A 13,049-nucleotide genomic window follows, 5' to 3' on the forward strand; every position below is an offset into this window, starting at 1 on the left:
AAATTGTACCATTCAACCATACCCGCATTTGACTCGATATATGGGTATAATATATACCCATATATTACCATTCTATGTAGGTCAATTTTTCAATTTGAATAGACTGATTGATCAATTATCAATCATACTAATAAAAAAAACCTCTCCCTTGAGTACTCTCATTACCTGGTTTTTTCAAATTTATCGTAAATTCCCTTGTGAATAATTTATGATGCCCCCTAGAGAGGGGGGAGAGGGAAATTTGAAACCCAAAAGATTTTAAAACATATCTTAAGATATGAAAGAATTTAGAATACCTACTAAAAAGACTGATCCAATCCATAATGATACGCCTGAAAATAGTACATTTTTGTTACTTGACCAACCATTAGGAGAGGCAAGTGCGAGAGGTACACCAATCACTGGTAGAGTTGAAATTGCAATTAATGCAAACACAGATGATTGGAATGCAATAGTCATGGTTGTGATCTTAAAAAGTTTCCAACAGATTCAAAAGGCTATACCATTCGATCCCTATCTGGTCAATTTTGAGTAAAATGCACTACGGATTTTTATTTGATCATAAATAAATCAAAATTCTAAAAATTTTCTTTTAGTATAAAAGAATCAATTTCATTTTTATCATCATGATATATATATATATATATATATATATATATCACTGATAGCCCTATAGACAGATATTATCTGTCAGCATAAAATGAGTTATGCTAATTCGGAAGAGATGGCCGAGTGGTTGATGGCTCTGGTCTTGAAAACCAGTATAGTTCAAAAACTATCGAGGGTTCGAATCCCTCTCTCTCCTTTTGTTCGTCAAACAACTAAACCTAACTTACAAAAAAGAAAAATCCTAGATAGAACTTAGTTAAGTTCCAAAAAAATGCTCGGCTATATTCTATAGCTGAGCAACAAGGATTCAGCTGGAAGAATAATGACAAAGGATATAACTATCCCGCCTTTCAATAAAGATAATATCTAGTTTTATCTCTGGTTTAATTAAGAGGGGTCATGCAAAGAACAGGTTCAAAATCACGATCAATTCCTTTCTCAAATCCTGCTGCAGCTACACGAGCTCTTCTTGCATGCCACAAATGACCTACGAAAAAGAAATATCCTAGAAAAAAATGAGAGGTGGCTAACCAACTTCGAGGTGAGACATAATTGACCGCATTAATCTCAGTAGCTACACCACTCATAGAATTTAAAGAACCTAAAGGAGCATGGGTCATATATTCTGCTGAACATCACTCTTGCCAAGGTTGTATGTCTTTTTTCAGCTTACTCAGATCCAAACCATTAGGACCTCTTAGAGGTTCCAACCAGGGAGCACGAAGATCCCAAAAACGCATCGTTTCCCCTCCAAAAATAATTTCTCCAGTAGGAGAATGCATAAGATATTTACCTAAACCAGTAGGCCCTTGGGCAGACCCCACACTAGCTCCAAGACGTTGGTCTCTAACTAGAAAAGTAAATGCTTGTGCTTGAGAGGCCTCTAGGCCGGTAGGTCCATAGAATTCACTGGGATAAGCTGTATTGTTAAACCAAACAAAACAACAAGCAATGAAACTAAAGACAGAGAGAGCCGCCAAACTATAGGATAAGTAAGCTTCTCCGGACCATACAAACGCACGGCGAGCCCACGCAAAAGGTTTTGTTAAGATGTACCAGATACCACCAAAGATAAAAATGGAACCTAACCACACATGTCCTCCAATTAGATCTTCTAGATTGTCAATGCTAACAATCCATCCCTCCCCTCCAAAAGGGGATTTGAGTAAATAACCAAATATAGTACTTGGGTTAAGCGTAAGGTTCATAATTTTTCTTACATCTCCACCGCCGGGAGCCCAACTATCATATATGCACCAAAATACAAAGCCTTAAACACTAGGAGAAAAGCACCAACACCTAGCAAGATTAGGTGAATACCTAAAATTGTGGTCATTTTGTTCCTATCTTTCCATACATAACCAAAAAATGGAAAAGATTCTTCTAAAGTTTCGGGTCCAATTAGTGCGTGATAAATACCACTGAAGCCTAAAACTGCAGAAGAAATTAAGTGAAGTACCCCGGATACAAAATAGGGAAAAGTGTCCATGATTTCCCCACCAGGACCGACTCCCCATCCTAGAGTCGCTAGATGGGGAAGTAAAATCAATCCTTGTTCATACATAGGTTTTTCCGGTACAAAATGAGCCACTTCAAATAGATTCATTGCTCCAGCCCAGAATACAATTAATCCGGCATGAGCCACATGAGCCCCAAGTAATTTGCCTGACAAATTAATAAGTCGAGCATTACCAACCCACCAAGCGAAACCAGTGGTTTCTTGGTCACGACCAGCTAAAGTTAGAGTTCCATTAAAGAGCGTTTCCACGAGGTAGAACCTCCTCAGGGAATATAAGGTTTTCATGAGGCTGATCCTCAACCGCCATCCAAGCACGAATACCTTCGTTCAAAAGAATATTTTTTGTACAAAAAGTTTCAAATTCAGGATCTTCCGCTGCATGAATCTCCTGAGAAACAAAATCATAAGCACGTAAGTTTAGAGCTAGGCCAACTACTCCAATGGCACTCATCCATAAACCGGTCACCGACACAAATAACATGAAGAAATGTAACCAACGTTTATTGGAAAAAGAAACCCCAAAAATTTGAGACCTGAAACGGTTCGCAGTGACCATAGAATAAGTCTCTTCGGCTTGAGTTGGGTTAAAAGCATGGAATGTATTTGCACCATCACCGTCTTCAAATAAAGTATTTTCCACGATAGCACCGTGAATAGCACATAGAAGAGCAGCACCCAATACTCCGGCAACTCCCATCATATGAAATGGATTCAAGGTCCAATTATGAAAACCTTGAAAAAAGAGGATAAATCAGAAAATAGCTGCTACGCCGAAAATAGGCTTAAAAAACCAACCAGACTGGCCTAATGGATAGATCAAGAATACGGAAACAAAAACAGCAATCGGAGCAAAGAACGCAATTGCATTATAAGGTCATAATTGTAAAGATTGAGCAAGTTCAAATTGGCATAGCATGAAGCCTATTAGACCAAAAGCACCATGAAGAGCAACGAAAGCCCATAGACCACCTAATTGACACCAACGAGTAAAATCTCCTTGTACTTCAGGACCCCATAATAGCAGCAAAGAATGTGCTAAACTATTAGCAGGCGTAGAAACTGCAGCAGTTAAAAAATTACAACCTTCCAAATAGGAACTGGCCAATCCATGAGTATACCACGAAGTCACAAAAGTTGTACCCGTGAACCATCCGCCTAGCGCAAAATAAGCACAAGGAAAAAGCAATAGACCGGACCAACCCACAAAAACAAAATGGTCTCTGCGTAGCCAGTCATCCATAATAGCAAAAGATGACCAAAACTCTGATACCAATTGTTAGGATAACCGGTGGACAACTGGGAGGGGGGGTGAATCAGTTGTCAACAAATTATATTAATCAAACCACTTTATAACCTTTAACCAGAGCACATAAATATTGAATATTGAAATAGCAGAAACAGATACTGGTAAGCAATTAAACTTAAGATTGAAACAGAGAATTAACACAATGCAACCATACCACATAACACCATGATTTGTACGTGGAAAACCCAGTAAAGAGAAAAACCATGGTGGGAAGCCTACCCACAGTCAGATGATACTTCTACAAAAATGATGTGATACAATAAGGGGCCTGCACATGCAGGAAAGCACACTGCCTAGAGCGTACTTCTCATTACAAAGGAGTCTCACTGATTATAGAGAGGTTATAACCACCTTGATATAATTGGACAACAATCAAGAAGAATGAACTACCATAGATAGCATCTACCATGCCTAATTACAGTCTTGGTTAAGCTCAATACCAGAGACCTTTGACCTCTTACTTAAACCCAATTCGATCACCTATCATCGACCAAATCTCCTTCGCATATGATATTTCATTTCACGACCATGACCATATTTTTCCACCACGATCTACAATGAGATCTTACATCAATTTATATAAATGTTAAGGCCTAAACCAATTAGGTCGGCCACCTAAAAGATATTACAGTAAGATCATTACATACATCCATATTACAATGATATTCCATGTTGGCTCAAGACCAAAACAACATTAACCAATTCATAAAACATCTCGGTAACGTGTAGAGAACACATTAACAAGATACCAGACCATAACCTAGATAGGTACCAGACCTAATCTGGGTCCACCACGCCAAAGCGATGTATCCAATCAGTTGAGGCATGATCAAGGATCACCTTCTACATCCTGAATTCCATCTAGAAGCCGCACCAACACCACTTGTGCATCCTGTCAAAGATTCTCAGTAAAAGCTCTACTGGTAAAACCTTAAACCCTTACCGATAACCAAAACCTATATGTCGATAACCAACCATAATAGCTAGTGTTGACATCACTGACAAAACATCAATGCAACACATAATCAATTCCTCCATATTGCCAACACATAAACATGTTATAAAGAATACACAAATCCACAACACCAGTATGTTTACATGGAAACCTAGAAAGGGAAAAACCGTGGTGGGGCTAGAATGCACAATATTCATATACTATGGCTAGGATTACATAATTATAACATAGATGGGAATGCACTTGCATTCAGGCTCACTGCCTAGAGCTCACCACTCAAATAAATTTGCCCAGAAGGCTACAACCTTCAGAGAAGTCTCACTGACTTACAATATGATTGCAAAGAGAAAGTACAATTAAATGAACTCTTAATTAGCATCTGAAAATGCAAAAATGAGTTTCGGTTAAGTGTTGAATCTCTCACTGTCTTTGCTCTGCTAAATACTTTGTTTCTATCTTAGTCAGCTACCAGTTGGTCTTAAATAAGAATGCGCATGTGAAACTACACTCAATCACACCAAAATGGATCACTACACTTCTAACATCATGAAAATCAATGAACACAAGATACCACTAAGAGGGGGGGTGAATTAGTGGTTATCAAAAACCTTAACCCTTTTAAACCTGACTATGTGTATCGGTTAGAAATTCGGAGATTAAGGGAGTATACCAGTTAGATAAAGGAAATTATCAAAACTCAAACACACACAAAGACACATCACACAACACCAAATGTACGAGGAAAACCCAAAGTGGGAAAAAACTTGGTGAGAAATGTTGCTGGAGTCTACTGCTCCAATCCACCCTCACAATAAAACAATAGTATTACTATATTTAGGGCACCAACCCAAGGAGCACCAGCCCCTAATGATTTATGGGCACCAACCCAAAGGAGAACCTACCCCTACTGATTTATGGGCACCAAACCCTGCACTGAGCTCCAACTCAGTGAAATACAGTGAATTATAAAATCAATACAAAATAAGCACCTTGTTACAATTGAGTTTTGTAACCTCTGTATACACTTCACCCTGTTTATTCAACTCTTCTTTATTTCTCTACTTCTCATCATTACCAGTTATCTATTCACACTCTTTGACCCCTTACCGGTCAACCGCTGCCTTTCCTGACTTCCTCTAATCCTCACTCTGTACTTATTCACTTTCTGATGCCTTCTTACCAGTTCACTTGACTGTTAACTATGTGATAATTCACCGGTTAAACTTTGAACCTTGCCAGTTGAACCTTGTCTGCCAGATCTTCTTCTTCTATCTCTTCCTCTCACTTCTCAATCTACTTTCACTTCAGTGGTCTACCCTCCAATAGATGGATCAATACTTGCTCATCACGCTTATCGGTTAAATGCCTCTTACCAGTTCTTTCTTTAACACACTCAGTCGCCTCAAAGGTGGCCACTTAAACACTTGGACTGATCACTCTTCTGTTCTCAACAATGATCACCTTTTCTTCTCTGGCAACTGGCATCATCAACCGATGTCTTCAATCTACATATTTATACTCAGACTTTCCCACCAAAACAGACAATCAAACTTCGCACCCTAGGGTTTTCTTCACTGACCCAATATGTATCAAATCTAATCGGATCTCTTCTCGAAGATTGATAACCTGCAACAAAACAAAATTGCACTACCATATCTTATCCTTTCTGTACTCGTTTCTAAACTTAGCAAACTACAAACTGATCATCGACCCTTCTTTATGTTAGTCATAATAAATGACCTAGTTATTTGCTTCTCCAAATCTAATCTACAATCCGACGATCTTCATCGATCATTGCATCACAAAAATATGTCGTTCGGTCTACTTCGAGCCGCAATTCTCTGTACTTGACCCATGATTTTTGCAGTCTTCATTAAATATCTTACCAATCACCGACTACCTCAATGACGCACAATTCACTTGCCACATCATGTTTGACACCTAGAGTCCATTTGTTATCTTCGTCGGCATCCACCTCAGTTCACTATGTCGGTTCAAGTTCAGTTACGGACCAAGTGCACTACCAGTATATGCCTACTGGTTCATCTTACCTTATCGGTTAACCTTCATGCCAGCTCTTCTTTGTTCTTTTGATTGGAACATATCTGCCTGGTCACCAACCTTGCCAATCATATCATGTACCAAGAGTGATTCATCATGCTCATCTCCATCTGATAAGAGCTTTTCACTTTGCCTCTTTTCTCTCTTACCGATTGACCTACTTACTAGTTGATAATACATCTGCCTACATACCAGTAACATCATTGATGACTCCATGCCATCAATTTCCAACTGTTATATACCAATCTACATCTGCATTCAAGTTGACATCAACATCCATGTTGATATCAACAATCCAAAGTAGTTCCATGTTTGCAGATGCAAAACCTTTCCTTCTCCTTCATCAGGCAGGTTCTCATCTCTACTGATTAACCCCAACTTGTATACTGAGAAACATACCAGTTGACATCCCATACCAATTGACATCAATATAACACAATCTGGTTGATACCAATGACAACATAATGCCAACAACATGTTAACCATAAAGTAGATTATCCCCTCGTATTTCTTTACAAATTCTTTGGCAATTCTCACTCTTTGTTTCATTTTGTTCTGAAAAGTTTTAAACAAAGCCCACAAAGCAGCATTTTGATTATCCTTGCTGCCAAGTATGTCAAGTAGTGATCTTGTATGGTTGGTCAAGCCACATGAATTTAACATTGATCTTGCTTAACACATACCTTACCCATTCCTTCTCATCAAATGTCAGAAAGTTTAAAAATTGTGTGAAACCCTTTCTTTGCAGATGTGCAAATTCCAACTTGGGATTGTCGATCTCATCCATGATGTTGTCAGTATACAAGTCCAATATGTCCTCATAGCCGGTTTCTTCAATTTCATAGTGAATGTAGGCTTGAACATCATCGAAGTATAGCACTCTGTGCGGAATGAAAGAAAAAACTCCAATTGAGTCAACCTCCATGGATTTGTAGGGGTGTTTCTTAAATACAGTACAGGTCTTGTCCTTGACCTCAACAACCAGTGGAGTAGCAATGGAAGATGCAGATGCCATTTCAAATTCTCAAAAAATCAGACTCATAAAATTCCCTTTGAAAAATACCTCGACAAATTGACGAATGCCCTAGATCACTCATCAGATCACTTTTTCTCTCTAATCGCCTTGTTCTTTAGCTCAAAAACACTATTCTCAAAGTGAAAAATGTTTCTTGTATTTTCTCTTTTAACTTTACAAACCCTAATTTTACTTTGAAATAAATGCACCTCAAATATTCAACCGAATGCCCTATTTCACTACTAGATGCTGAAATCAACCATCTGAATCTCGGATATCAACTGAAGCTTAATTCCTACTATCTGTAATCCATCGAGTACAGATCTCATCAAAGGGCCCTACAAGATTTGCATTGGTTTTCCTCCCCTAAGGCCAAAAGCCCTAGTTATTGGATGAAGATTCTACACTGGATTCAGGTATGGATCCATTATCTGCCTTAGATTCATCCTTCTTTACCCACATCTTCTTATGCTGCTCTATGATCTCATCTACTTTTTCCTTTCCCTTCTCATTTGATTTGTTCTTGTCAATTGGAGCATTATTTTTGCTTCTGCAATGCTTTGCAATATGACCGATTTTGTTGCATGCTTGGTAACCAACATTATTCTTCATGGGTCTAAAGTTCATCTGATTTTGTCTTGTCCTACATTATTTAGAAATATATCCAAACATTCTACAAGCATAGCATCTTTTATTCTAAAAGTTATTTATTACTACTCTACACACATTTGACTTTTGACCAAAATTATTGCATATAAACACTGACCGTAAAGGCAGGTACATTATTCATGTTGTTCATCATATTGTTATTATTCATCATTCCATTATTCATCTTACTTCTACACTGACTCGCCATATGACCAAACTTGTTGCAAACAAAACATCTACATTTGAATTTATGAGCATTAGGTTGTCTTACTGGAGTATTCTTGCTTTTCTTTTGATTAGGTTTTGCATTGCCTTGTCCAGATCTAGAGGATTCATCTTCTTCAAATCCTAGGCCTCACATATCATTTCCATGTCTCTAACTTTCCAGCATCTCATCAAGCCTTGCTGAACTAGTTTTGAATTTTTCTTTGTATTCATTTGCAGTAGCAAGTTCATCCCTCAAGGTAGCAATCTATCTTTTAATCTCTTGACCATTATTTCTTGATTGTGTTAACTCAAGCTTCAATTAATCATTCACATAGGTAAGCCTAAAGCATCCACCAGCTCTGTCCTTCAATGATTGTACCAGATTCATTTTATTCTTCTTTCAGTCCTCAATCTCCTTAGTCAGTCTCATCACAATGGATTGCATCTCATTCTTCAAAGCAACATTCTCTCTCTCAAGCTTGTTAACTTTCCTCAGCTTTGTCTTGGTATTCCATGATCTGATCTTCTTTCTCCTTCAACTTGTCCATTAATTCCTCCCTCTTTTCTCTATGGATAATTTCTTGATCCTTTAGTTCACTAATAAATTCATCAACAACATTTAGATTCTTCTTCAAGGTACAAACCCCACTTCTAGCTGCATCAAGATCCTCAAGTGCCACGTTGAGTTGTCTCTAAAAATTGGAATCCATTGAATTAATCTCCCAGATCTTCCTCAAGAGGTTAAGATTTCTTAGAGAAACTAGTATCTGATACCTTTTGTTAGAATCGGGGATCACTGAGAGGGGGGGGGAGATAATGATCTACCCTAATTCAAATCCTCAAACTTATTCTTTATCCACTAGTTAGAAATGTATAGCAGAAAAGAAGATAAACATGCAACAAAGAATGCACAAATCCACAACATCAGAATTTTTACATGGAAACCTGGAAAGGGAGAAACCACGGTGGGGCTAGAACCCACAATACTCATATACTATGGCCTGGAGTATATAAATATTACATAGATGGGGAATGCACTTGCATTCAGGCTCACTTCCTAGAGCTCACTGCTCAATTACAATTGCCTGGAAGGCTACAACCTTCAAGGAAGTCTCACTGACTCACAATTTGATTACATTGGGGAAATACAATTAAATGAACCCTCAAGTAGCATCTAACTATGCAAGAATGAGTTATGGTTAAGCACTGAATCTCTAACTATCTTCACTCTGTTGAATACTCTATTCCCATCTCAATTAGCTACCAGATTGAATACACATGTGAAATTATGCTCAATCGTACTAAGACTAATCACCACATCAATAACATGCCAAAAATCAATCGCCAAATCGATCCTATATATCTGGTATTAACACAAAAACAATCTCCTTCAAGTCGTCTTTAAGAAGTGTAGCATGTAGCTCCAAGTTGGCTTCAATCTCGAACAAAACATAGCACCCAACAAAAATATTATAATCACACACTTCCTAAGGGTCTTCCCAATCACCAAGATCACAAATTCAACCACCAAAAACACCACAATCATCAGAAATCATTCTGGATTAAAACAACTGAAATACCATGTTTTACCAGTTAACAGCCTACCAATTACCTCCATCTTCCGGATACGATGAATCACAACTGCCGAATCGAATCACCAAGAAGAGTTGCCATCAATGACAACCCTAGACAAATATACAACTACCGAAAGTTACCTGAAATTACCAAATGAGTGTCAATTGCCAATAGGTGTTATGTGTGTTGTTATTATGCTTATCTTTATTCTTGCTACAGTTGACCAGAATTGAGTTCGTGCTTAAATTGTTTAATTTAGTGAAAAATAATTCACCCCCCGTCTTAGTTTTCCCTCATTGTTGTTGCGAAAAAACCTTGATACTATTTTTCTCCCTAATTGCTCTAAGGTTATTTCTTCTATGTTAGAATAATTTGATAGTTTCATGATGGATACCAAAATTCCTCCTAAGGCTCCTGTCATTTCTACTCCACCTATTGTTGTCATCTCAACTCCACGTTTCTTTTTTTGGCAAAAGTGGCAAGCCACTAATATATATTATATATTAAATAAGATGTTACAAAATCTAGTTCTAGGGAGCATACTGGCAAGAAAGAACTAGTAAGAAAACCTCTAGTTATAGCTCTCAACATATAAATATGACATGCTTGTAAAGTCTAGCTTCATCATTTGTACGAAATATGTTGATAATTGAAAATTCAGCATTTTCTCGGTCTAACTGATCAATACTAAATATAGATCTATCCCAAAATATTCATTTGTAACACCCGAATAAAAACCCTTTATAAAATTTTAAAAATCCTATATGTATAATAAAATGAACCCACAAAAATACTAAAGTTACTCTTTACTAGGTACCACATTTGTTGAATTTTCATCCATATCCTCTATTGGATTTAAATTTCTTTCAAAGCTTCTTCTTCCATCATTTTGCACACCATGAAACTGCATTCAAGAAGGCATATGAGAGACTCTTGTATTAGCAGCAATTGAAAACCTCTAAAGAGTATTCACATATTGTACAAGAACATTTTGAATATGACCTAAAGTTTGAGTTGGCAAGTTTACCCTCAATTGTAAGACCAAGTGAAAACCTTGACTAAAAGGATGTAAGACATGTGCACAAAGAAAAGCCAGAGCATAATATTTATCCTTAATTTCCAACTCCACTACCGAACACACATTCCATCGATTCTTTCTTAAGGCTCGTAGTAGGATATTCTCATTCCTATACTAGAGTGCAAGCCTAATGGCATCAAAGATCTCCTCAAAACCCTGGTGCCTTTGAAATAATTTTCTATAAAATAAACCACTGATAAACTGGCTCCACTGAAGAAATTATATTGTTGAATTGCGTGAAGGATAACATTATCTAGCAAGAATTGAAACCTAATGTATTTCCTAGCAAGATCCTCAATTTTACTTGAGGACTAAATCAAGTCCAAAGCATTGGAAAGAAATATAGATATCACCTAAGATGGAAAGAGGAGATGACAAGATCATGAACTGGTAACTTCAATCCCTAGAATAATTCAAATGCATTCCTCCACCTTTGCACAGTCCACCCTAAACATTATTTCCAGAGCATCATGTGTGATGTATTCTTCAATGGGTTTTTCCCACAACTTAACTAGTAAGTATACTCTGTAATTCCAAGGATGAAGTGTCATTTCACTATTGCCTCCTGAGAGAATTATGATTGCCAATATACAACAGATGGATATGCTACCAATTACCCTCTTCATGCACAACACTTTTATGCTAAAAACAATCTAAAATATGCCTTTTAAAATCTGACTTATAACTATAGAGATAAGTGATATCATTATGAAGCAATGTGCGAGGGACTGAATAATTAAAATACTCTGCTCCCTTAAATGTTAATATGTGTAGAACAAAATCCTTCAATTTTGATCTGATGCTAGCATGCTAAAACATGATTAGAATGAAATGACATGACCAGGATGGAATATTTGGTCAGATGCTAGCATCATCAGGTGATATGAAGATGTCCTTTCAAACTAATGCAAACACCCATATGAAAGAACATGCCATCATTATTGCATATGCTCTATAACATGTCATTTAATTTGATTTCTTATTCAATATCAGGAGTTGGCAATGCAAGTCTTAACTACAGGAGCTGATGAAGATTCTTCATTGCCACCTTGGTTAGTATCTAACACTCCCAAGAGGAAAAAGAAATTTGTGTCACTAGATGACTTTGATTTTAATCAGTTAATATATATCAAGCCTAAGGGTAAGAAGAAGGCCAAAACTCTTTCCATAGTTAAAGTGGATGAGTCAAAGAATAAATATGTGGAAATGGCTATTCCTCCTCCAGATACTAATCTTGATAAAGTGCAGCCTACTGATTATGTTATCAAGAAGATTGATCTGATCAAACAAACACGTGAGGGTACAATTGACGATGTTGAATATTCCTTATGACATCTTATGACAATGTACAATGAAGAGAAGGTTAAGAAAGATGGACTAAAGAAACAAGTTGATCAATTGACTAAGGTTTTGATCAAAATTACCAAGTCCTCTGAGGCAATTGAGTCGGTCACTTCTTCAATAGATGAATAGGTGTTAAGTCAAGTTGAGAAAATAAATTCTTGAGAGAGAATAGTGGGAGAATGTATGAATAGGTTGTTGAGTCAAGGGACTCATATCTTGTATTCAACAGTTACCTTGGTAAGCAGTCTTGAGGAGGTCAAGGTTGAGATTGATAATACTTTGGATTTATTCTCAACTAAACTGAAAACACATGAAAATAATTTTGACTCTTGGTTGAAGTTAGAAGATTTCAAGTAGATGTTTTGGTTGACAATGGTGTGATCCCATAAAGGAGTATGTACATTAAACAAAGAGAAATTATAGAACATCAAATGAATACCTTTGAGATGCTTATCAAGGATTTGAGGACAACTCAAAGGGAATGCAATGGTAAGGGTAAGGACATTACTAAGAGGATATCAACTCTTCCATGCACTTTCCTTGATAAAAATCAGAAACCTCTGCAACAAGATTTTATTGTCAAAGAGTTCAGTTTTCTGATTGGTGAAGAGGTTGACAAGCAACTTTTCTCATTATCCTCCATTAATAAGCTAATTGATATTTAGGTGAATCTGGATGCTCCAGCCTTGCTTCTAAAGAATCATAAGAAATGTTACATAAACTTCAGAGATT

General features: G+C 37.1%; 1 non-coding gene and 1 pseudogene across 1 annotated transcript; one reads left to right on the forward strand and one right to left on the reverse strand.

Moving 5' to 3' along the window:
* Positions 1–717: 717 nt before the first annotated feature.
* TRNAS-UGA (transfer RNA serine (anticodon UGA)) lies at positions 718–805 on the forward strand. Its single transcript has one exon. It is a non-coding gene; the product is annotated as a tRNA-Ser (tRNA).
* A 187-nt stretch (positions 806–992) lies between these two features.
* On the reverse strand, positions 993–3,368 carry LOC131045130 (photosystem II CP43 reaction center protein-like; annotated as a pseudogene).
* Between the last annotated feature and the right edge of the window lie 9,681 nt (positions 3,369–13,049).

Source organism: Cryptomeria japonica, chromosome 3 (assembly GCF_030272615.1).
Source record: "Cryptomeria japonica chromosome 3, Sugi_1.0, whole genome shotgun sequence".
NCBI lineage: Eukaryota > Viridiplantae > Streptophyta > Pinopsida > Cupressales > Cupressaceae > Cryptomeria > Cryptomeria japonica.